The 24,848-nt window shown below is 46.9% G+C and overlaps 1 protein-coding gene across 3 annotated transcripts in view; it reads left to right on the top strand.

Annotated features, from left to right (window-relative positions):
* The first annotated feature begins 2,773 nt into the window (after window positions 1-2,773).
* Window positions 2,774-24,848, top strand: part of RABGAP1L (RAB GTPase activating protein 1 like) — a 512,101-nt gene continuing 490,026 nt past the window's right edge. For 2 of the 3 annotated variants that reach the window (XM_019500211.2, XM_014596010.3), the window contains exon 1: window positions 2,774-2,925. The gene's annotated coding sequence lies outside the window, so the exon portion shown is untranslated. The remainder of the gene's footprint in view (window positions 2,926-24,848) is intronic. The other variant, XM_006272942.4, reaches the window with a different exon arrangement.

Genomic DNA, 24,848 nt, shown 5'->3' on the forward strand with positions numbered 1-24,848 from the left:
TTTTGTTTCCAAAGGAATAGAAGAAACAGGGAAAGGAAGCAAAAAGAACAGTTAAGTACATGAATATATGAATCTCTGCCACAGTCTAATGTAATCTAAAATTAGAGGATATGAAAAAGATCAAGAGACATAGTTTTTGAAAGAGATGTTTTTAAATGTAATGTTTCAGGCTAAATTAGTCAAATCAGTTCTCAATTCCAACCACTGAGCAGAGGCCAGTCATTCAGGTAACCTGCTACTTTCATAACATATTCAGATGGCTCCTTAAATCCTTCCAATAGATCTATTCCAGAGACAACATCGACAGGAAGATAAATCTCTTGTCCAAAAATACCATATATGGTGAGTACCCCATAGATGGCTGCACACTGCTATGGTAGGCCATCATGACATACAGGAGTACCCACATCATCTGGTTGTCTTGAATCAGGGAGGATAGCATGTCAACCAGAGTATGGTTGAACTGTTCCACTAGTCCATCCAATTGGAGGTGATAGGGTGTGGTGCAGGTTCCGTTAATTTCCAAAAGATCACATACGTGATTGAATAGCTGAATTTTGAAATTTCTCTCTTGAACAGCGTGGAGAGATCAAGGTACACCATAGCAGCACACAAATCTCTTGACAAAAATCTTTGCCACCGTCTGAGCCTCCTGACTGGGTAGAGGACAGGCCCCAGCCCACTTGGAGAAATAGGCAGCCGCTACTAAGACATGTTTGTTTATGTGCACTAACCTAATGAACCAGGGGGACTGTGTTACCACTACCAGTCAACAATGTGCATGTGAGGGGAGGCTTTCTGCTGACTGCCCTGCTCATGGCATAGTTGATTCATGGTCTTTTAATGCTTGCGGGGGGAGGAGGGGAGGCAACAAGCCTACTGCTGTGCTGAAGATACAGGTGGCTCCAACCTGGTTCTTTACAGAGGGACAATGACCAAATTTTTTCAAGACCTGGTGAAGATTGCCTTGCATTCCAAAGCCCATCTAACTTTATCCTGACTATGCAGTAGGGGTGAACTGATAACGATTTTTGGGGTTGAAACCGATGGTTGATTATTAACCAGCCATATTGGCCGATACTGATCTGATTGCATATGCAGCCCTGCGGCTTGGAGAGCAGTGTCTGGCTGGTAAGTCTGTGGGGGAAAAAGCATGGCGGGGGGGTGCAGATTGAGGCCCCCATGGCGAGGTGGGGAGTGGGGCTGTGTCTGAGGCAGGGGCAGGTCCTGCACAGTCACAGCAGGGTGTGGGATAGGGCCATGCTTTGTCTGGGAGGCACGGGGGTAGCTCCTGCTGCTGTGTGCATCTCCAGGGGAGACATGGGGGGGCATGTGCCCCTTGGATCTGTGCAGGGGGTGAGGGTGGGCTGCCCACTGTGGGCTGGGGCCAGGGGCTGCGCCGGCCTCTTCCCAGTGGGGGGCCTGGGCAGGGGCTGCGCTCAAGGCAGGAGGCAGTGATGCTGGAAGGGCGGGCTACAGGGGACCTATAGCAAATTTAGGGGTGGTTGTAGCCCACTCTGTAGCTCCCCACCCAGTGCCACTGCTGTCCACCCCGCCCGACCCCGCCCAAGCACAGCCCTGGCCCAGCCTCCTTGCTGGGAAGAGGCTGGCAAAGCCTCCAGCCCTGAGTGTACAGCAGCAGCCCTCCCTTACCCTGTGCACAGATCTGGGGGGGGGCACATGCCCCTCATGCCTTCCCCAGGGGTGTGTGTAGCAGCAAGAGCTGCCCCTGGATGAGCTGCAGCTGTCCCACACCCTGCTCTGCCCTGGCTGGGTACTGCCTGTCCGTGCTGCTGCCTCAGCCCCACTCCCTCCTTCACTGGGGGGGCCTCAATCTGCCCCCCCCCCGCAACTTACTGCTGCTTTCCAAGTTGCTGGGCTGCACTCCTGGCCGCTTGCATGCATGCAGCATTTATCAGCAACTTTATCTATCAGCTACATCAGCCAAAAAAGGCTAATTGCTAATCATGTAAATTTTCCTTTTATCGGTGCGGATCTGATGTGTAACTATTCCACCTCTGTTATGTAGTTGGTCCAATAAAAGGTTTCAACCTATAACATCTTGCTTCTCAAGATTTTTCAAACTCGGGCACCTTACATTAGACAAACATTTCTTAAGCTGTGGGTCACGACCTTAAAGTGGGTTAGAAAAATATATGAAAGGGTCTCCTTTAAAGGAGAAAAATAGTTGGAAACTGGCTTTTCCCTTGCAGGCTGGCCTAATAGTTCCAGTCTGCAAGGCACTGCTTGCCCCCCGCAGGGCTGGGCCAGCAGGTTGGGAATGAGGGGCACTCGATGGGGACTGGCCATTGATGTTTACAAATGGGTCTTGGTACAAAAAAGGTTGAGAACCGCTGCATTAGACAACAGAGCAATGAGGCTCTCATAAAACTAAACCCTCCCTGGGCACTGAAAGCCCCAGCGAATCAAGATGCAAATCCTTGCCCGGGCCATTTCTCTTGGTATAAAAGTGAGGCAGCCAAGTTGAAGCACCCCCAATGCAGGGAGCAACGGTGACCTGCCAGCACCATACCCGCCCCCCTCCGCACAAGGACCCGCGGAGCGGAAGAGCCGAGGCGGGAAGAGGGCAACCACACGCCCTGCCCTACGACACGAACGCTCCCCAAGCTCCGGCCTCAGCCCCGCCCCCACCGCGGCTCGCACCGCCCCTTCCGCACGCGCCGGCAGCGCCGTTGGCTTCGCCCCCCTCCCGCGCGCGCGCGCGCGCACCAGCTGGCGGCCAGAACACTCTAGTGCGCCTGCGCCGGGCATTTTCCTCAGTTCTCGGCCCCCCTCCCTCCGCCTCCCCCTCCTTCCTTCGCGTTGCTCCCCTCCCCCTCCGCGGGCGCTGGGCGGCGGGGCGGAGCGCAGCCGGGACGGGCCGGGCCGGGGCCGCCAGCCGGGAGTGCGGAGCTGCCGCCACCGGTGAGCGCTAGCGGGGGGCGCTGTGGCCGGGCTGCCCGTGGGGCGAGGACGGACAGGTGGACCGGGGTGGGGGAGCTGCGTTGCCCGCTCCGGGGCTCGGGCTGCCGCGCGGGGATGGGGGGAGGAGAGGGGCCCCGTCCCTGTCCCCTCAGGCGGCTTCTCAGTTGCGCCGCCGGGGCGGTGCCCTCGGTGTTTACCTCCCGCGGGGGCGGCACGAGGTGCCCGGGGCGGGAGCAAAGCTCCAGCGGCTCCGCTCCGGCCTGGGGGAGGTGGAAGGGGTCGGAAGGGTGAAGTCACTTCCCAAGCAAGACCCAAGCTGCCGCAGGAGGCTTCTGCATCTACACGACTGCCCCCCCGCCCCCATCCGTGCCCCCCAGCCCCGTGTGAAACGCCGCAGCGAAACTTCGCAGCGTTTGGCTCAGGCTGCACCTCCGCTCTGAGGAGAGGGACGCGTGTCTCCGAGCCAGCGGGCGGCTGCGCTTCCAGAGGGTGGCCCGTACTTTGCTCTTGCTGCCACTCTTTCAGGGCTGGGCTGCGCCCTTCTGGCAAATTGAGTCAGATCCTTGTGTCTCTTGCTTGCAGCTTCAGGGATGCAGGTTGTAGCTGTGTGGGTCTACAGGCAAAAGCAGTCAGAGCTCTTGGTGTAGGTGGTATCTTTTTATCAGACCAACTAGGTAGTTGCACTCTCCTATGCCTGAGGAAGGGTGCCTGTGCCCAAAAGCTTGCAAATCAAGAAAATTTTCTGCAGCTCTCCAGTTGGTCTAATAAAAGGTATCGCCTCTACCATGAGTTCTGATTCCTCGCAGCTTGTGTGTTTCTCCTCCTAGAACGTCCCCTGTTCTGAGCTCCAGGAAAGCTGCGAAGTACCTACTCTTCTTCAGATAACATAGTGAGAGCCAACAAAATAGAACCCTTTCTGTTCAGAAATAGGCCATGTAGAAAAACTTTTGGTTTTCAGTCTCCAGCTTCAGTCTCATGATGATATTGGTAGCATGTGATGCCAGCTCAGGCTTTGGTAATGGCAGCTTTACCTCCTACATCCTTGACAAAGTTACTGCCTGTGAAGATTGAGAGCAATGAATTCTTTTCTCTGAAAACTCATGTGACTGGTGGGAGCTGATATGATGTGAGCTAAGTGTCCCCTTGACTGAAGCCAAGTTTTGCCTGTCCATGCGCATGCAGAATTTGAGGACTGAAACCAGCTGCAAATAGTTGTCACAAAGCAACTGTGGGCACTTGGATTTCCCCAGTGCTGTGTTGAGCCTTTTTAAAGGTTTATTAATATATTGGACTTCGCTATTGCACTGAAGCAAAGAGTTATTCTCTGCACATGCCTATGCTGTGTGAGTACTGTTTGGAAGTTAAATTTACTGAAGTCTGTGTACAATTGAGGCTACAAAACTTTGGCACATCTGGATTGTATGGCACACATTAGCCATCAAATAGTGCATGTGTGGGGTAAGTTGCGTTTTCAACTTGAGTGGTCTAGAAATGGATTACTAGTAAAAATTGTCCCTACAACTGAAGCAAAACTTAAAAATGTGTGCAAGTACTTCTGTAGACTTCCAGTTAAGAGATGTAGTGGAATACTGAACCTTGTTTCATTTAGGGTAGGGTTGCTCAGCCTCTGGCCTGTGGGCCAAATGAGGCCCATGTAGTTATTGGATCTGGCTTGTGGGGCTCCCCAGATGTTGGGAAGTCTGTGGCAGGGGAGCGGTGGCCATTAATATGTCCACCCTCCCGCTACCAAATTCCCAAACCTGAAGCCCTGCATGCCTGGTGGAGCCAGGTCATGCCTCTCTTCCCCCCCCCCCCCCCCCCCCCAGTGGAGCTGAGTCAAGCCCCACTTGCATCCCCCCTGCCCATGTGGCTGGATTGTGGCTGAGCCACATCTCCTACCTCCCTGCAAGACTGAGCCATGCCCTCTTCATCCTGCCCCTCCCTTGCTGGGTGAAGCTTCCCACCCCACCACAGGGCTGAGCTCAGACCAGGCTGCCCCCTGTCTTCCTCCATGTGGCTGGATGGTGCCCACTGTGCTGACCCTGGGCACTGGATTGGAACTGCCATCTGGCCTGTGGTTGGAGCAGACACTGCCCATGTGGTCTATCAAGTAAAAAAGGTTGAGCACCCCTGGTTTAGGGCAGGGGTTCCCAACCTTTTTATGCTGAGGACTGGCAAACCATGGACTGGAAGTGACCCTTTTATACTCAGTATAAAGTTGGCTGCCGGTCCGCAGTATGCCAGTCGCTTCCAGTCTGCAGTTTGCTGGTTAGTGGTCACTTCCGGTCGGTGGCAGCCAACCCTTTGCAGCCCGGTACTGAGTCTCAGCCTGGGGGTTGGGAACCCCCCTGTTTTAGGGCACTAAATTCCATTTGTGATTGTTTAAGGACTGAGACATTAATTTGGGGGCCACGTGTTACCTTTGTTCAACAATGTCAATAGAGGGTTCTGTAGAGGTATAGTGTGGCCCCAGTGTTATAACAAAGCTTTCAGTAAACATTATTAATTCTTAGTTCCTTGTTTTCACTTGCAGCCTACAATGAACAGGGAAATTTACTTGTCTTATGGCCACTTCTAGTTTTACCCCTCTTGCTCTTTCTCATCCTTCTGTCTGTTTCTTCTCACATTTTCTTACATGTATCTCCTTTGTTCTCTGCATGTTTTTTGTAGGACTGGAAGGAGCCTTCCAAGTACCATGTTGTTTGTATAATCCCTTTGTACATTTATCAAATTACATCTAATGAAAAGCTGTCTAAGCCCTCAGTGTTTGAATGGTTGGGAAGCTTCTGATTTCTGTCTTAAACTTGCTCGTGGTCAATTTATTTCACTTGTTCTTTCCCAGCAACAGTTCTTCTCTGAGCTCTTGCCCTTCTTCCTATCATTTATCCCTCAGATATGTTTTGCCTGTCATGAGATTTTTAAATAGTTAATGCTCCAGTGCAGTTAATAGGGTAAGAATATGTTTGAGTATCATTTCAAGAAGTATGCAGATTTGGGAAGGTAACACAGCATCATTTCTCCCTGGCTCATAATTGCAAGGCTAACTTTGCATCTAGATGGGCTAAAATCTTTGTTTTCATTGTGCACATGCATGCAAATATCTGACTTTCCAAAGTGGGTCAGAAGCAGCCTTGAGGCTAGTTATTTAGGGTGTGTTCTAACATGTTAAACAACTTAAATATAGCATCCTTCAATTAAGATATTTGGCACATGTTAATATACTGACTATTTAGGTAACATTAATTAATTTTATTAAATAGTGGCAGAATTCCACCTCTGCACAGCTCTTGGTAATCTGAGGGGTTTTTCGTTGCCTCCCTTTCTGCTGATTCTTCTTTGTTGCTCTTGTGTTGGTCTGTACTTTTGAAAGATGCACGCAGATCTAGGATCTTCACCCATTGTGACATATATATGTGCTTCTTGATGTTATACACTCAAATGTCAATATGGAAAACCCAAATACTACTCTTTCTCCATTTTCCTAAGACTTTCAGTGTTGGCCAAATTTATTTTTGTAATATAGTTACCAGTGCTTAAGACTGAGCAGTTCTCTTGGTTTCTCTTTTTCTCAGCACTATTTCTTCCAAAATGGACTTCAATTTTAATTCATCCCTATTCATGTTACCTTCTCCCCTTTTCCTTTGCACCAGTTGGGCAGTTTTGCTCCTTGAACAATTTTGCCTCGCCAATTCTGGTGAGAGAACTAGTGGTAAGTTTGACTAAGTGGTACTGGAGAATAGAAGTGGCGACTTTTATTTCTGTTGCCTTTTTTAAGTGTATAGTTTTTAAAAAAATACTGTTGTCCTTTTTTCTGGTGTAAGTAGTCTGTGTTGTATAGGAGGTTAGACTAGATGATCTGAATGGTCTTTTATGGCCTTAAAATCTGTCATTCTGATATAGAAGCTCGAAAGGGAGTTATTTTTGACACTGAACACTTTTTCGAACCGAAATAAAAAAATGAATTAATTGTCATGTACTTGGAGGAATAAACAGGGAACAAATCAGGCTTTGGTGATTTGGCAATAATGTGTTTAAAATTTGTGACAACTTATAGTGAGGTACAGATGAAAGAGAGATGCTTGCCGGAAATATAAACCAGACCTGAACTATTTTTATTACAGTTGAAAGAAATATTTTTAAGTAGAAACTAATGGTTTCTGTGCACACCCTTCTCTTTGGCATGCTATGACTTAATTGAGATCGCAAGTACTCAGCAAGAAGGTATTTGAATTAAATAACAAATTTAATCTATCAGTTCAAAGGCTCTTTATCCTGAAATGGCTTTTTTTCCCCCCCTCTGCCTCCTGTATTTTTAGTTTTCATCCTGCCACAGTTTTTAGTATTGATGCATAACTGCACTTTAGAAATGATCAGCAGTGAGTTGAAATTGTTGTGCTTGGACTGTGTAGTACCTTTTGAAGTGGCAGATAAATGCTGAATGAATTTTTCCAGAATTCAAATAAGTCATCTTTAAGTTTTACATTTGTCAAATTATCAAGAGGAATGGGCTAGTTCTCAGAGCTATAAACTCTTATTTCAAACTCATGCATACACCAAAAGACAGTACTTCATTGATTTAATCTCTGTTTACATGTTCAAGCTTGTTGTTGGCTCACTCTGCATGGTATTTTTTTTTAATTGGCATTGGTATTCTGGCTAGGGGGAGAGATTCTGTTGGTGAAATCATTGTACCAGTTAAAATGCTACCAGTATGGATTCAGTTATATCTGTACTCTAGCTACTCTTGCGCAGTTATGCCTGTATACTAACCATTGGCAAAGCTTATTTTTCCCTTTATAGGAGTAAGTTTGATCAGCATAACCACCTTTATACAGATATAACCAGATGTCTGCTGCAGGATACTGCTTTAACAGTTAAATCAGTGTGCCTTTTGTGTGTAGAGAAGTCCTAAATAGATGGGGGAAAAACATGAGTTCTTTATTTATGATAAATATTGTAAAAGGGCAAAACGCATCCTTGTATATCTGACGCTAGTTGTCAGACTTCCTGTTTTGGGCTAAGGATAGTCATGCTTATAGTTTTTTGAAAATAACTTTGGTGTTGTGTTTTACAGAAGAGATGGGGGCAGGCTTCAAACTTAACATGTTTTTTTGTTGTCAGTTTGGGCCTTGGGTTTCTCTGCCAATAAGACCTGGGGGTTCGGTAATTTCAGCAATGTGGGCACTTAATAGAATCTGAATTGTGACTACCAGGTTTTGCATATAATTTTGCGTATCAGTTAGATCTTAGATACTCAGCAGCAAGGTATTTGAGTAGGGTTGAATTGCTTGATTTAGTTGCTGTTAGCTTAATTTTTATTTGAATGGTATTCCTTTGATGGTACAGTAAAAGTTAGCAAAGTTACCAGAGTCCTTTTGTGAGCTTCATGTGACTTCAACTGCATTGCTATTTAGATACCAAGATGACCGTATAACTCACGAAATTGCTTTTAAGACCTGTATATCTTCGGTCATTCATTACATTTTATTCCATACTGGAGATGTTAATTCTTGTAGTAATGTAAGATGACATGGCTAATTTTTAATTCCCAGCTTAAACATTTTGTGCACAAAAAAAAAAGAAAAAAGTTCTAGTTTTATTAGTAAGTCTCATGGTTGCTTTCACAAATTACAATGTTTAATTGTTAATGTTTTGGTGTTCCTTTCTTATTCGTTAGAACCAAATTTGGGGAGGAGGAGGAGAGGACTCGAGTGTGATAGGAAATAATGCATACAGGAACGAAATCTGCTACTAGTTGTTATAAAAGGATACATGAAAATATATAAATGGATCAAACTGAATCTTACTGACCTCTTTTGAATATCAGTCTTCAAAGTTCAAATGCAGTTAAAATTACAGACTGCTCTATTTAAATGTATAGTTTCGTATCTCAAAAACAGCTATGCACTTACCCAGACTCCATATAATCAGTGTTCATTAACTGTGGGAACAGCCTGTGCTAAAGTTTTTGCACTTCTTTAAGGCCTGTTACCTTATTTTTCACAATACTTCATACCTCTTTTGATCTTGAAATTGATAGTTCCTAGTTCAGTAGTTTTTAGTGGGGGTGCCATGGTGTGGGTGCTGTGGCCACGGCCAGATGCAGCTGTTCTATGTGCCTCATTTGGAGCCAGTTCAGGAAGTAGCTGTAGCAGATGCTCCTGCCTGCATTAGGTTTATTCTTTATAAACCTAATGCAGGAAGGAGTGCCAGCCCAACCCATGTAACTTCTTGTTGCAGCCCTTCCCAGTCCAGGTTTGCCTGTTCCTCCTGGAAACAGCGGTATGATGGAAAGTTGCACCTGGTAGTGGCAGCAGCAATGCAGCAGCCTGGGGAAACGCAGGAAAAACACATCTCCAGGATGCTGTGCTGCCACCACCAAATGTAACTGTTTTCTTTAACTCTGTTTCTGGAAGGAGCATGCAGGGTTGGTGTTCCACTTGGCTATGTGTTATGTCAGGCTCAAAAATGTAACTAACTTGCTTCCCATTGAAACAGGGTAGTTGTCACAGAATCCACAGAGATTGCCCTCAGATTCTGTCATTGTTACTAAGTTAACCGTAGTAGTTATTTTCAATGTGCATAGCCAGCCCCAAAGGGACAAAAAGAACTATTACCAGCTCTTTTTGGCCAGAAGTCAGTATTGGGGACTGGGAATTCAACCAGGGCCTTCTGTGTGGTATTACAGAAAGCTGCTAATAAGTCAATTCAATCAAAATACTTAAAAAGGATTAGTGCTTAATATGATAGTAGAGTAGTAGGAAAAGCATCTAAGTTGATCTGATTTAGCTTAGAGAGTCTCATTGCAAAATTATTGCAGTTGAAGTTGTATTGAGGTTGACTTAATGCAGTTTTTTGGGGGAGACAGAATAGTTTGAAGGTCTGTTTTATTTTAACTTTTAATGCAAGCAAATAGCCCCAAAGTATTAACTGTGAAGTTACTTTTCCAATGAAAGACCTTAATATAGGCTGTGGTTCACTGCAAAATTGCAGTCTGCACATTGTTATGTTTTTAAAACATACTTCATTCTAATTCAGTATTTTGGCATTTGCTAGTACATAAAAGCAAGCTTATAATTGTGGCAGGCAAATACATGTTTAAATCTCTTTAGAAATCATCATAGGGGAGATGATAAAAGGAACTGAACAGTGTAAAATAATAGGGGTTGACTATATATATCTGCTGGCTATTGAATTGGCACTGATAAAGGAGAAATGATGTTATTGGCTTTTTTGGGTCATTGTAGCCAGTCAATTACGGCTCTGTGCCCAGAGTACCTTGGTGAGCATAGTCCGATCCTCATGATCCGCTATCAGCTTGAGCCTGCAGCAGAATACAGGTCCTAATAAGCAGTATGTGGGTGGGGGGGAAGGGGGGGTGTTATTTATGTCAATAGTTTAAAAGTGCCTTGCACTATTACTAAATATTGGTTATCTGGTCGGCATCAGCCTATATGATTGGTTAATCATTGGTATCACCCAATAAAATCTTTAGCGGTGCACCTCTAAAATATAAGGGCAGAAAATATGAAGGAAAGAAAATAGAAATGGAGTGGCTTGTTTTTTTTTAAAACCTAGTTCTAGTTGGTTGTAGTTGGCTACAGTTGTTGGTAAGTTGGAGACAACCTAAAAATAGATCTTGGCACATTAAGGAAGTGGCCTAACATTATCCCTATTTTACAGTAAGTATGGTTCTGCAAATTGCATCTTCTGTGCTCTAGTGTCACATTGTAAATCAGTAGGGCTGTGCAAAGCTTTGGTCCCCGATTCAATGTGGCCCGATTTGGTGGCTGAATCTCCGAATCTGAGTTGAATCGGGAGACCCTTTAATCTTTCTGAATTGATTCGGACATAGACACAGCTTTAAATGTTTTTTTTTCTACATACCTCGAGGTATCAGGTGGCTTATGAATGCTGCGATGCTGGGGCACATGGAGTGTTCCACAAGATTGTGGGAGGCTCCCCAGTGCACTTGGCAGCAGACCCAGAAGTGGACCTGAAGCACTTCCAGGTCTGCTGGAGAGCATGCTAGGCTCCCCCCCCGGGGTGCTGAGCCGGGGTGCGGAGGTACTGTACAGTCCATTTCCAGGTTTGCTGCCAAGCACGCTGCCCCCCCCCAATGCTTCTATGGGGTGCTCCATCTGCCCCACCATTACAGCGTTCAGGAGCCACCCCTGGTACCTCGAGGCATGTAGAAAAAACATTTAAAGCTGTGTCTATGGCTGATTTTTAAATCAGCATTAAATCTTCAGATTCGGATTTGGCCGAATTGAATCGGGGACAGTGATCTGAATCAACTAATCGAATCACTGTCCCCGATTCAGGCTGAATCCAAATGAAATATGGCCTGTTCCGCACACCCCTATAAATCAGTGCCTTTGACGAGTGGGTTGGAGCTGCATGCATTTGATGATAAGGCTGCAACTTTGCTAACTTGGTTATTCAAAAAAAAGTGACTTATTAATCCGAGAACAATTTTTCTTGATAATTGCTACTAGATTCGACAGGAAATAGTTTTGTATAGAAGACTTTTTATATTCTGCAGTTGTGATCCTTGAATTCTACCTGAAACTTGTAGTTATATTCATTAAACACCTCTATATTCAGTCCTTTCTACCAGGGTAATATAATTGATATAATATCCTTTTATATTATAAATAACTTACTTTACTCTTGGCAGACAAGGTTCCTTGGGTGAATTTGATATCTTTTATTAGACCAACCCAAATGGTTGGAGAATAGTTATTAAGCAAGCTTTCGGGTTCAAAAACCCTTCGTCAGGCTAAGGACGCTGCAGCAGTTGCTGCGTGCTCTTTCTGGATGGAATTTTCCCCAAGCTCTGTAGCACATTTCTGAATTTCCGGTATGTCAGCATTATGTGGAAACTTTCAAGATGCAAACTTGAGTTGTTGGGGACTGGGGATCACTCTCTTGACACCTGAGAGTCTTCTGGGACTTCTGATTTCCAGGAGAAAGGCATTTGCTCTTTCTCTTTCTTCTTGGATGGGTTTTGAGGTTTACCCTAGACACCATTAGGTTTGGAGCTCAGTGTATTTTTGTCATTTTCTCAGAGAGTTTTTACCATGTCTGAAGTCCTCCATCAGGAACACCCTGCTTTCCTGGCTCTTGATAGGTGGTAGAAGGTGATGTATTTGTGACACATTACCCTAGTCCATTAAGAGTCTTTATTGGACTGTTAATTAAACGTACAATCAAACAAGGAATAATTGAAATGTATGGAGCCATTGCTGGCTCCCCATCCTGACTTACCTCATACTGGGCAGGTACCTGATATCGGGCCATCTCCCTTCCCCCCCCCCCCCCCCCCCCCCAAAATCCTGATTTACCTGATATTGGGCAGCCATTTTGAATCACTGTAACCTCCCCCTAATGCCCCTGAATGTCTGTACTTAACCTATGTACTTTAAGTTATATGTGGTTTGTTCCTTTTTATGCTGTCATATTCTCCTTCTCCTTTGCATACAAAGAATGATGATATACTAGCTGTTGACCTGGAATTAATGTATTACCTTTGTGTATATTAAAAATGCAAAGAAAATTCATATTAAAAAAAGCCAAAGAAGTGCGCAAGTATGTTCTGTATAAATAAAATACTTAACATTTCAGAAGCAGTTTTTGAACAGGTCTTTAATTTTAATGGAGAGTACTAGGAAACTTTATTTAAAAAAAATACTAGTAGTGAAATCTTTGTTCCATTAGACGGGTGAAATCTATTGTTGGAGTCGTAGCTTTTATTCAAAGGATCTCAAGTATTGCTGGCTTTTATTAATAAGTCAAAACTAGAGTTATTTGTCCCTTGTTAACTGTACAACTTCAGGAATTAAAAAGTAAGTTTTTCCAATTTCCACATTTCTGCCTGCTTCTAGCAGTGTTGAGTGAGCCTTAAATTTCTAGAGCTTCATGAAATTGAACTGAGCTGAATGGTGAAATTTAATTCAAGTATAGTAGGATTTGTGTTAATGTGTGTCAATTCTCTGTGCTTTAGGGGGACATAAAGCCTAACTTTTTGCAGGAAGAAACCAATCTTAAGTATGCATACAGGTGGATAATTTAGTATTTAATAAGCTAAAATTCTTATTTTTCTTTGGTGGTGGGGAGGAAAACTGTCAAAGGAAAAGAAAACTTTATTTAAGGAATAGCTTTCAATGGGAGTTATATGCCTAGGTGTGTTTGTAAAACTTTCCTACTGTTTAGATAACACCTACATTTATAGTAGATGACTTGTCACTTGAGTTGGTTTGCTTCTTATTTGGTAAATTTAAAAATATTTAAAAAGAGTACCATAGTTGATTTAAAGTTACATTTTAATATATTACTTGCTGAATAAATACTACTTTTACAAAAGCATATTCAAATTTTTACTTTCACAGAGTAGATTTAATATACAATACAGTCTATTTTTGCTTAGTGTATGTAAAACATAATAACAGTGGCTCTAGAAAAAGTTATAATTTCCCTGAAGCTATTCAAATGAGATATTTCAGCTTTATTTCAAGGGGATTAAGAGTAAATTTAGATATCTGCAGTAGTGGCCTAGTAATTGAGAAGGCAAGTTTTAATTTTATTCTTACAATGTAGCTAAAGATGATAGTGTAGTTTTACTCTAAATGTGACTACAAAATCGTTGTTAACATATTTAATATGGAAATTTTAAGATTTATGATTAAAAACTGTGGTATTGTTTTCTGACTCTCAGCCATACAAATCCAAATCTGTAGCTGTACAGAAGTTCCATGCACACAGACCGGTCTAGAAATTGTAGAACCCAGTTTAAGATAAACCTGGATCTAAAGTAGTATCAGACTTATTTGATTTATGTCAAACTGGTGCATGGAACTTTTGTCCAATTCCCCTGCACTGCTCTGGGGGCTATGAAAACCCAGCCCTGGGGCTCTTTTCACACCCTCCCTTCCCCTGCACTGGTTTATTTTTTGCATCCCTCCCCCTTTCCCCCCAGCCCTCTCAACCCCCATCCCACAAATTGGTTGGTAGCCACTTTTATCAGCATTCACCACTGCTGGAGCTAAGCAAGTAAGTCCCGGTGTGGGGAGGGGCAGGAGGGATGGGGTTGTAGGTTTTGTGGTGGGGGAAACGACGCCCCCCCATGGGTCATGCCCCCTGCAGGTTGTGCCTTCTTCCCCCCACCCATGGGTTGCACTTGCCCTCCATCCCCTGGTGGGTTCCTGATTTTCCCTCCAGCCTTCTTGACCCCCAACTAGCCCCCCCCCCCCCCAACTTACCTGATATCAGGCAGCCTTTTTGAATCAATGTTTCATAGCTAAATACTTGGTAGGGTTGGAAGGGACCTGAGCGGATCATCAAGTCCAACCCCCTGCCATGGCAGGAAAGAGTACTGGGGTCAAACAACCCCGGCACGGTGTTCATCCAGCCTCCTTTTAAAGACCCCCAGGGTAGGAGCCAGCAGCACTTCTCTTGGAAGTTGGTTCCAGATCCTAGCCACCCTGACAGTAAAGTAGCACCTCATGATGTCTAGCCTGAATCTACCCTCTGCCAGCTTGTGACCATTGTTTCTTGTCACTCCTGGTAGTGCTTGGGGGAGCAGGGACTCTCCCAATGCCTGCTGGTTTCCCCGACTAGTTTGTAAATGGCCACTAGATCCCCCCTCAGCCTTCTTTTGTGGAGGCTGAACAGGTTCCAGGTCCCTTAGCCTCTTCTCGTAGGACCTGCCCTGCTGGCCCCTGATCATGTGGGTGGCCCTTCTCTGGACTCGCTCCAAGTTGTCAACATCCCTCCTCAAGTGCAGCACCCAGAACTGGACACAGTACTTCAACTGCGGCCTGACCAGTGTCGCATAGAGGGGGAGGATTACCTCCTTGGACCTGCTTGAGATGCATCTGTGGATGCACGACAAGGTACAGTTGACCACATGCCCTCACTGTCAGCCCATGTTCATTTTTGGCATCAATAATGACTCCAAGATTCTTTTTTGCCTCTGCACTGACGAGAAAGGAGTTCCCTAGCCTGTAGGTCTACTGCTGGTTCTTCCTCCCCAGGTGCAGTAGCTTGCACTTGTCAGTGTTAAAACCCATCCTGTTCTCATCCACCCACCCCTATAGCCTGTCCAGGTCTGATTGCAGCCTATTCCTCCCTTCCAGCGTGCCCTCTTCTCCCCACATCTTAGTGTCATCTGTGAATTTGAACAGGTTGCTTTTTACCCCCTTGTCCAAGTTGCTGAGGAAGATGTTGAATAGTGTGGGCCCAAGGACCGAGCCCTGGGGAACCCCACTGCCCACATCCCTCCAGGTGGAATAAGACCTGTCCACCACCACTCTCTGGGTGCAGCCCTCCAGCCAATTAGTGACCCATCTGACTGCGTAGGTATCAACACCGCAGTCACCTAGTTTTTTTTAATGAGAATGGGGTGAGAGACCATGTCGAAGACCTTCCTAAAGTCTAGAAAGACTGTGTCCACTGTGACACCTGCGTCCAAGGATTTTATGACCTGGTCATAGAAGGCCACCAGGTTGGTCTGACAGGACCTGCCTCTAATGAACCCATGTTGGTTGCCCCTAAACATAATCTCCCCTGCTGGCCCCTTGTGTACATGCGCCAAGATAATTCTCTCAAAAAGCTTACTGAGGCCCGAGGTAAGACTAATAGGCCTATAGTTTCCTGGGTCTTCCTTCCTCCCTTTTTTGAAAATGGGAACCACATTTGGCCCTTTTCCAGTCCTCTGGCACATCGTCAGAGCATCATGAGTGCTCGTAAAGCCATGCCAGGGGTCCCGCAATGACCTCTGCTAATTCCCTCAGCGCTCGGGTGGAGATCATCAGGACCTGCTGATTTAAATACGTCCAGCCCCTCCAGAAGTTCCCTGACTAGATCCTCTCTGATCCTAGGCCTGGGTGCGCCTCCCCTGGGGCCTACGGGGGTCCCAGTGCAGGGGAATGACGTAGTTCCCTGCTCAGAAAAATGGAGGCAAAGAAATTGTTAAATAGGTTAGGTTAGGTTTGCTGTCTAGTGCGACGACCAGATTTCCTAGCGTGACCTCTAGAGGCCCCACGTTACCCGGTATCTTCTTTTTACCCCCTATGTATTTAAAAAAGGACTTCTTGTCTTTGATCCGGGCAGCTAGTCGCAGTTCCATCTCCACCTTGGCCTTCCTGACTGCCCCCCTACAGTCCCAAGCAACAGAGGTATAGTCCTCCCTGGTGATGGCCTCTCCCTTCCAATGGGTGTACACCTTTTTAGCTAGGAGATGTTCTCAGATGCTTTTGGTGAGCCAAGGGGGCTTTTGCGCCCTCTTGCCCCCTTTGATTCGTGTTGAGATTACCTCCCTTTGGGCTTGGAGGATCATCTTAAGGAACGACCACTCTTCCTGGACTCCCAACTCCCCTCCCCTTCGGGACCTCAGTGCCTCCCCGACTATTCTCCTTACCTCACTGAAGTCCGCCCTCCTGAAGTCCAGGGCTGCTGCCTTGCTGCAGGCCTTTGCCATCTTGCGCTGGATGGTGAATTCCAGTAGGCAATGATCGCTGTCGCCCAGGTGGTCGAGCACCCGCAGACCCCTTACCAGGTCATTGCCCATGGCCAGGACCAGATCCAACAAGGCGTCTCCCCTGGTGGGGCTGTGCACCTCCTGGGTTAGATGGAGGTCCTGTATCTCGGCTAGGAACCTACGTGAGTGGTCAGACCTGGCTGACTGCTCTTCCCAGCAGATGTCTGGAAAGTTTAGGTCGATGACCACGTCCTTTGACCTAACTGCCTCTGTGAGCTGACTTAAGAATTCCCGGTCTAGCTCTTCCCCTTGGTTGGATGGTCTGTAGTAGACCCCCACCGTTAAGTCCTTTTCCCCTCGACCTCCTTGTATTTTAACCTAGAGCACTTCATTGTGCCCCTCCTCTGACCCAGTGCTACTTGTTGAGGATGTGTATTTCTCCTTGACATAGAGTGCCACACTCCCACCTTTCCTTCCTGTCCTGTCCCTCCTGTACAGCCTATAGCCCTTGATATTCACCGCCCAGTCATGCGTTGGGTTCCACCACATTTCAGTGAGTCCCACTATGTCTGGGTTGGTGTTAGCTAGCAGGAGGGTAAGTTCCTTCTGTTTGTTCCCCATACTATGAGCATTAGTGTAGAGGCATTTGAGGCCTCCTGAAGATGCATGCATTGCCCCCCTAATCCCAGTACTACCCAGGCCCCTGTTGCTTACCTGAGTGTTTGTTCTGCTCGTCGTCGGTCTAGGCTGGGCTGTTCTTGTGGGTGACGCTTGGTTTAGTGGTCCAAGGCTTCCTCCACCCTTGTCTTCCCCTTCCCCCGACTAGCCTAGTTTAAAGCCCGCTGGAGGAGATCAGCCAACCTGGAAGAGAACACGCGCTTACCTTTGGGGGAAAGGTGAAGCCCATCTCACCCAAGCATGTCTCGTCCTGATGTGTGGGTCATTGTCTAAGAAGCCGAAGCCCGCCTCAAGACACCATTTCCAAAGCCGTAAGTTGACCTCTCTGATGCAGGTCTCATGTCGTCTTCCATGTCTGCTCACTGGTAGGACAGAAGAGAATACCACCTGTGCCCCTATCTCCTTCAGCATGCCCCCCAGAGCGTGGTAGTCCATCATCCGGTGATCAGGGCTTCTCCTGGCTGCATCATTAGTGCCCACATGGATTAGGACCATGGGGTAGTAATCAGTGAGCCAGATAATGTCCGGGATCATCCCTGTCACATCCTGAATCTTTGCTCCGGGCAGACAGTAGACCTCGCGTGTCGAGGGGTCCTGGTGACAGATGGGACCCTCCGTACCTCTCAGGATGGAGTTGCCTATAATGAGCGCTCAACATTTCTTCCTCTGTGTCTGCTTTGCTCCTTCAGCCTGTTCAGAGTGTGGAGTGGCCTCCTCTCTGCAAGTTTCCTCCTCTCCTTCCTTCCCCTGCAGTGTCGTCAGGGCCTCTTACCTGTTCTCCAGCTGGACTGGAGGAACTGGTACTGCTCTGCTGCAAGCAGTCCTGGCTCTGGAGGGGACCATCTGCCACTCTGGCCCTGCAGGGAGAGACAATACCCATCAATTTCATCCTCTGCCTCCCTGATTCCCCTCAGCCTGCTAACCTCCTCCTGGAGCTCTCTCACCTGCACCTCCAGGGCCCTAAAACGGGCGCCTGCAGGACAGGTGTGGGGTCCCCCATTCCCTGCCCCCTCCGGCCCTGCTGGGCATCCCCCAGAGGCCGGGGGCAGGGGGATGCCAGCTCCCCCATGGGCTCTGTCTGGGTGGAGGCCTCAGACAAGCCCTGGGTAGGTGGCGGCCCTGAACAGGGGCCCTAGCAGCACTCCGTGTTGACACCATTTTATAAATTGCTATTTATTTATATTTTTGTGTGGTGCCTTCGTCCTACACTTGCTGGAGTCTCCCTCCTGGCCTTTCCTGCTTGCCTGCCTGTGCGAATGCTGGTGCAAATGCCAGTGCGCTCTGTTCAGCATGACTCCCTGCCGAATCAGCAAAAAGGGACCCGGGGGTCTTCCCCACCAGCTCTGGCTCTGGTGCACTGGTTCCCTCTGCCCCCACTTACCTTAGGGGGGATCAGCTGATGCTGCCTCCGATCCGGTAAGGGGGCACACGTGTATGCGGGGGCTCAGGTGTGCCCAGCTCCCCCCTCAGCTCCTGGCCCCCTGAGTGTCTGTACTTAGCCTATGTAGTTTAAGTTGTATGTGGTTTGTTTCCTTCTATGCTGTCATGTTCTTTGTATGCGAAGGAGTCAGAGAATGATTTGCTAGCTGTTGACCTGGAATTGATGTACTTTTGTATATATTTAAAAAAAAAACTTGCACCTTTCTTGGGCCAGTTCTGGAGTAAGAAGTTTCTTTGTACCTAAAGACTTTGACTAAATCTCTGCAAATGAGGCAGTTGGTTCAATAAAATATATTGTCCACAAAAATCCTCGTCTCTGAGATTTGTTCTATGTTTATGTGGGTCAAAAACATACCCATGATGCACCTCCAGCTTTTAGTAGTTATCTCTATTTTGTTCCTGTAGCGATAGTGCTATAATCCCTATTCATTGAGTAGCAAGCTGAAGTATGGAAGTAGGGCAAATGCTATTATCCCCATTTTAAAGGCTGTAAACTGAAGTATGGAAAGATTAGGTAACTTACCCAAGGTCATGCACGAAGCCTGTGGCAGAGCAGGGAATTGAACCATGCTTTCCCAAATTCTGTGCAAGTCTCAGCTGATTCTGTCAGTTCAGTGATAGAATATATAATTGTGGCAGGCCCCACTCACTGTGCTGCTGGCATCCAGCTGGCTGGTCTGCAGGCATCTCAGCTGGCATCACATGGTTGGAAGAGGGACAGCAGATTGGCTTAGCCCCTCGAAGTTCCCAAGATAAGAGGAGGTCGCTGCTGGTGTCTGTGGGGGAGAGGAAAGGAGGCACCAGGCGCGCTTCTGAAAGCCTTCCCCATGCTGGAGACAGACCCGATGCGATGGCCGCAGAGCTGGTCGCTGGGCAGTACGTGCATTCAGAGTGCAGAGGGGAAAACCTTGTGGCTTCTGAGCACTTACTCACCTTTATTATTGAAGCTGGAGACATGTCCCAGGGCAGGGATCTCTGGAGAGCCAGAGGATACCACATATGTCCGGATGCCAGGGAGAGAGGACCCGGGTATCCACAAGGGAGTAGCTGTAGGGACCAAGGGGTACGGACATAACCACGCCCCCACCTGCACAAAACCTTGCCAGCAGGTACACCCAGGGCATCGATGGGACCCATCCAAGGGAAGAACCCACCTGAGAGCCTGTTGATTCAGGCTGCCTGAGTGGTTGTGGGCCCAAAATTCCTCAGCAGGCAAGCATCTTGGGGGCGTAAGAAAACGGCCCTCAGGGCATTATAGCATGTGGCCAGGTGCCAACCAATCCAGGGGATCAGCCTCACGGGGCCAACCCACAATGTGGGATCACGCGGGAGTTGAACAAGTTGCGCCACATGGAGTGCAGAATGCTGACAAAAACCTCCCGACACAGTAAGCAATTTTGCCCTGCTCCCCTGTGCCATCTACATGATTTCAGTTCAAGTCTAGTTAAGTTGTCAATTTGCTGATCAGGCAAGCCACAACTGTGTACCTGCTCAGAACTAAAGGCAGGTTGTCTGTGGGAACAGATGGTGCCTGTGATGCTGTCAAAACTGAGCCAGACTGCCTGAGTGGAAGGAGTGAGGTGTAGGGGAGGAGAGGAGCCTCACAGCAGAAGCACCAGCCAGATCACCTAGGGTCACAGAAAAACACTGGACAACACCTTCTGGTAGTAACTCGGGTAACATCAAGTCGTGGCAGACGAATTGACCCTGGTACAGCACACCCAAACGAGCAGGGCATGCTAGAGGCAGTGCTGCAAGCCTGGGCCTGCTACAATAATATATGGTATAATAGTATTTTGCTTAGCTGCCCTGACTATCCATTCAGACCATTGAGACAGGGTCCAAGAGCCAGACAAAGTCTGGATGTTCAGTGCCTCTGGCTGTAGTTATGTGCATGTCCAGGAATCAAACCCAGGTCTTCCATGTGGTAGACAAGGATTCTACCACTGAACCACAGCAGCAGGTTTAAGTACTACCATTCTTTTAATTTTTGTGTATTTGTCCTTTTATTAGTTCTATAGTAATTGTTTTTTCTAACAATCCTGATGCATGGAAAAAGAGGGAAAGGGGCCAGGAGGCTTCCTTGGCTGACCAGAGAAATCCAGGGCAGCCTACGGGCCAAAAGGGGGACACATAAAAAGTGGAAACAGGGAGAGATCACCAAAGAGGAGTATACCTCCTCTGCTCGCGCTTGTAGGGAGGCAGTTAGACGGGCCACAGCTACCATGGAGCTGAGGATGGCATCCCAAGGAAAGGATAACAACAAATTGTTTTTTAGATATATAGGGAGTAAAAGGAAGGCCCAGGGAGGAACAGGACCCCTACTACATGGACAGAAGTAATTGGTGACGGACAGGGGGGACAAAGCTGAACTCCTCAACGAGTTCTTTGCCTCAGTGTTCCTAAGCAAGGGGCACAACAAGGCTCTCACTGGGTTTGTAGAGAGGCAGCAGCATGGTGCCAGACTTCCATGCGTAGACCCTGAGATGGTGCAGAGTCACTTGGAAGAACTGGATGCCTTTAAGTCTGCAGGCCCGGATGAGCTTCATCCGAGGGTACTGAAGGCACTGGCCGACGTCATTGCACAGCCACTGGCGGGAATATTTGAACGCTCGTGGCGCACGGGCCAGGTCCTGGAGGACTGGAAAAGGGCCAATGTGGTCCCCATTTTCAAGAAGGGGAGGAAGGAAGACCCGGGCAACTATAGGCTAGTCAGTCTCACCTCCATCCTTGGCAAAGTCTTTGAAAAAATTATCAAGGCTCGCATTTGCGAGAGCCCGGCAAGACAAATTATGCTGAGGGGAAACCAGCACGGGTTCGTAGCAGGCAGATCATGCCTGACTAATCTAGTCTCTTTTTTTATGACCAGGTTACGAAACGCCTGGACACAGGAGGAGGGGTGGATGTCGTATCCTTAGACTTCAGGAAGGCCTTCAATACGGTATCCCACCCCATACTGGTGAACAAGTTAAGAGGCTGTGACTTGGATGACTACACAGTCCAGTGGGTGGCGAATTGGCTAGAGGGTTGCACCCAGAGTTGTGGTAGATGGGTCGGTTTCGACCTAGAAGGGTGTGGGCAGTGGGGTCCCGCACGGCTCGGTCCTTGGACCCGATACTCTTTAATGTCTTCATCAGCGACTTGGACGAGGGAGTGAAGTGTACTCTGTCCAAGTTTCCGCATGACACAAAGCTATGGAGAGAAGTGGACATGCCGGAGGGCAGGGAACAGCTGCAGGCAGACCTGGACAGGTTGGACAAGTGGGCAGAAAACAACAGAATGCAGTTCAACAAGGAGAAATGCAAAGTGCTACACCTAGGGAGGAAAAATGTCCCCCACACCTACTGCCTAGGAAATGACCAGCTGGGTGGCACGGAAGTGGAAAGGGATCTTGGAGTCCTAGTGGACTCCAAGATGAACATGAGTCGGCAGTGTGACGAAGCCATCAGAAAAGCTAATGGCACTTTATCGTGCATCAGCAGATGCATGACGAATACATCCAAAGAGGTGATACTTCCCCTCTATCGGGCGCTGGTCAGACCACAGTTGGAATACTGCGTGCAATTCTGGGCGCCGCAATTCAAGAGGGATGCGGATAACCTGGAGAGGGTCCAGAGAAGGGCCACTCGTATGTTTAAGGGCTTGCAGACCAAGCCCTACGAGGAGAGACTAGAGAACCTGGACCTTTTCAGCCTTCGCAAAGGAAGGTTGAGAGGCGACCTTGTGGCTGCCTATAAATTCATCACGGGGGCACAGAAGGGAATTGGTGAGGTTTTATTCACCAAGGTGCCCCCGGGGTTTACAAGAAATAATGGCCAGAAGCTAGCAGAGAGCAGATTTAGACTAGACATTAGGAAGAACTTCTTCACAGTTCGAGTGGCCAAGGTCTGGAACGGGCTCCCAAGGGAGGTGGTGCTCTCCTCTACCCTGGGGGTCTTCAAGAGGAGGTTGGATATGCATTTAGCTGGGGTCATCTAGACCCAGCACTCTTTCCTGCCTATGCAGGGGGTTGGACTCGATGATCTATTGAGGTCCCTTCCGACCCTAACATCTATGAATCTATGAACTAGAAAACTCTGTTTTCTGAAGTTAAAACAAGCAGACTTTCTTTGAGCTAGGAGGCAAAATCATTTTAATCTTTGAGAGAGAATTGAAAAACAGTAAAAGATGCATACTTTTCTTGCAGATAATCTTTTATTTACAAAACAGCAACTTGAGTAGAGGCATACAGAGATAAAAGCAATTCTATATATACAAATAATTTGAGAAAAGAGAATTTGGTAGAAAAACTAATTAGAATCAGTTTATTATATTCAGGGAGCTCATAACCAGGGATCCTGGTTTTCTCTGTTTAAAAATTTCAAGATTTTCTGATTAAAAAAAAAAATTAAAAAAATCCCAAATTTAATTGATTTAAAAAACCCAAAGTCTGTTTTTCCATGATTAAAAATGAAGTGCCACTATATATAGGTATCAGTTAAATACAATGTTTTACCAATATATTTTCAATTCTAAAGTAATTTGGAAGCCTACCTGTGCCTCAGTCATTATATAGGTATTTAAAATTCATTTTATTATATTTTGGCATTTGATTTTGTCCTTTTTATAATGGAAAATCAGAGCTCCTGCTGCCCCCTTCACTCACCAGAATGTAGCTGTAGCTGAACCCCTGCTGCTTTGTGGCTCTGAGCAGCCCTGATATGCTGATGCCCTGCCATTGCCCAAGCCACAGCCCCCCCAGTGCCACCTGTACCCTCCTGATGCACAGTTCCCCTTCCTCCCTCCCACCTCGGCCATGCCAGTGCTCCTTGCTCCTGACCCTCAGCCCCCCCCGCCCCATCCCTTTTGGTGCCCTTCACTTCCGGCCCTCAGCTGCTCATTCTTGCTAGTGCCTCTCGCTCCCAACCCATAGTTTCCCCCCTCCGCCCTAGTACCCTTCACTCCTGACCCATAGCCCCCTGCCCTCTCCAGGCCCACGTGGACTCGGGATGGGGGTCTGCAGGGACACGGATGGCTTTCAGCATGAGATGCTTGCAGGGTATCTTGTGGAACCTTAGGCGGTGACTGGGGCACCACGCACTGCCCTGAACTGTTGCCTGGGGCTGTGGCATGGCGGGGAGTGCCAGTGCCGCACTCCACAGCAGCGCTGTGAAGTGGAGCGTGGCTCTGGCCCAGTCATGTTGCAGGCAGGAGGAGGAGGGCGAGGGGCTTCAGGCAGCATCTCCCAGCTGCCCTGTCCTGCCCCTGAGACCCCAGGCGCTGGTCCTGGTATCGCCAGCCTGGCCATGCAGGTCTCCGTTGCCCCTGTGCTCTTTTCCTTTAAAGAGAAAAATCCATGTTTTTCTGCAGTAAATGGAAAATCTGGATTCCTGTTCATAACTGGGGGGAAAAAAAAAAAGCAGAGACCAGAAGCTGGGACATTTAGCAGAATTTTGAGTAAGTGTACTTACTTATGTTGTGTAGTACAGCAGGAGTCTTCCCATTATCCCTAAAGTGTAAGTAGCCATAGGATTAAGAGCATCTGTAATTTACTGTCTTAGATACAAGCTGAAAGTGTTTCATGTTGGGATAGAGTACAGGAGGAGGAAGACTTCTGTTCAAAATATTTAATAGATTCAGTGTTGAAGTAAAAATGCTTAAAAAGAGTCCTTATGTAACGTGAAGAAACTTAATGTGTGTTGAAGACACCATTACATCAGGTTCATGTTTAGATGTGTAAAAAAAATACATAAATATGTATATATAAAAATATAAGTAGCAGCAGCTAATTAGATTCATAGGTTGGTGGCTGTTGTCTCTGGGATACTTTTTGTTTCCTGTGGCCACATGGTTGTTTTTTTTTTAAGCACCAGTTTTAAAAGTAGAAAAACAAGACCTTGTGTAGGGAAACTATCTAAAGAAATCTCTCACATAATGCAACTCTTGAATTCTAGATAAACTATTGAGCAGCCCATTCCAATGACAAAATGTTAATTTTTGTTTTGCAGAGGGAGGGAAGGGGGTGGTCTTGACTAATGTTCACATGCTGCTTGTTTTGTCATTTGAAATTGTAAAACACTTCTAATCTTATTAATTTAATGTATTACACAACACTGATGGATGCATCCAAATGCTAGTTCTCATGTTATGGGTATGTAAGTTGAGTGCATTGGATATCTTTTCTCCAGAAAGATTTTATTGCTACTGTGCTAGCTTCTAACCTAAAGTGGGCTGGAATTTGCCTCAAGCATGAGAACGGAATCTCATAAAATTGGATTAAAGACTGATTAATGTATTTGCTATCTATTTAGAGGATCTATTTTAACAGCTAAAACCCATTTGTATC

The sequence above is a fragment of the Alligator mississippiensis genome, chromosome 5 (genome assembly GCF_030867095.1).
Source record: "Alligator mississippiensis isolate rAllMis1 chromosome 5, rAllMis1, whole genome shotgun sequence".
Lineage (NCBI taxonomy): Eukaryota > Metazoa > Chordata > Crocodylia > Alligatoridae > Alligator > Alligator mississippiensis.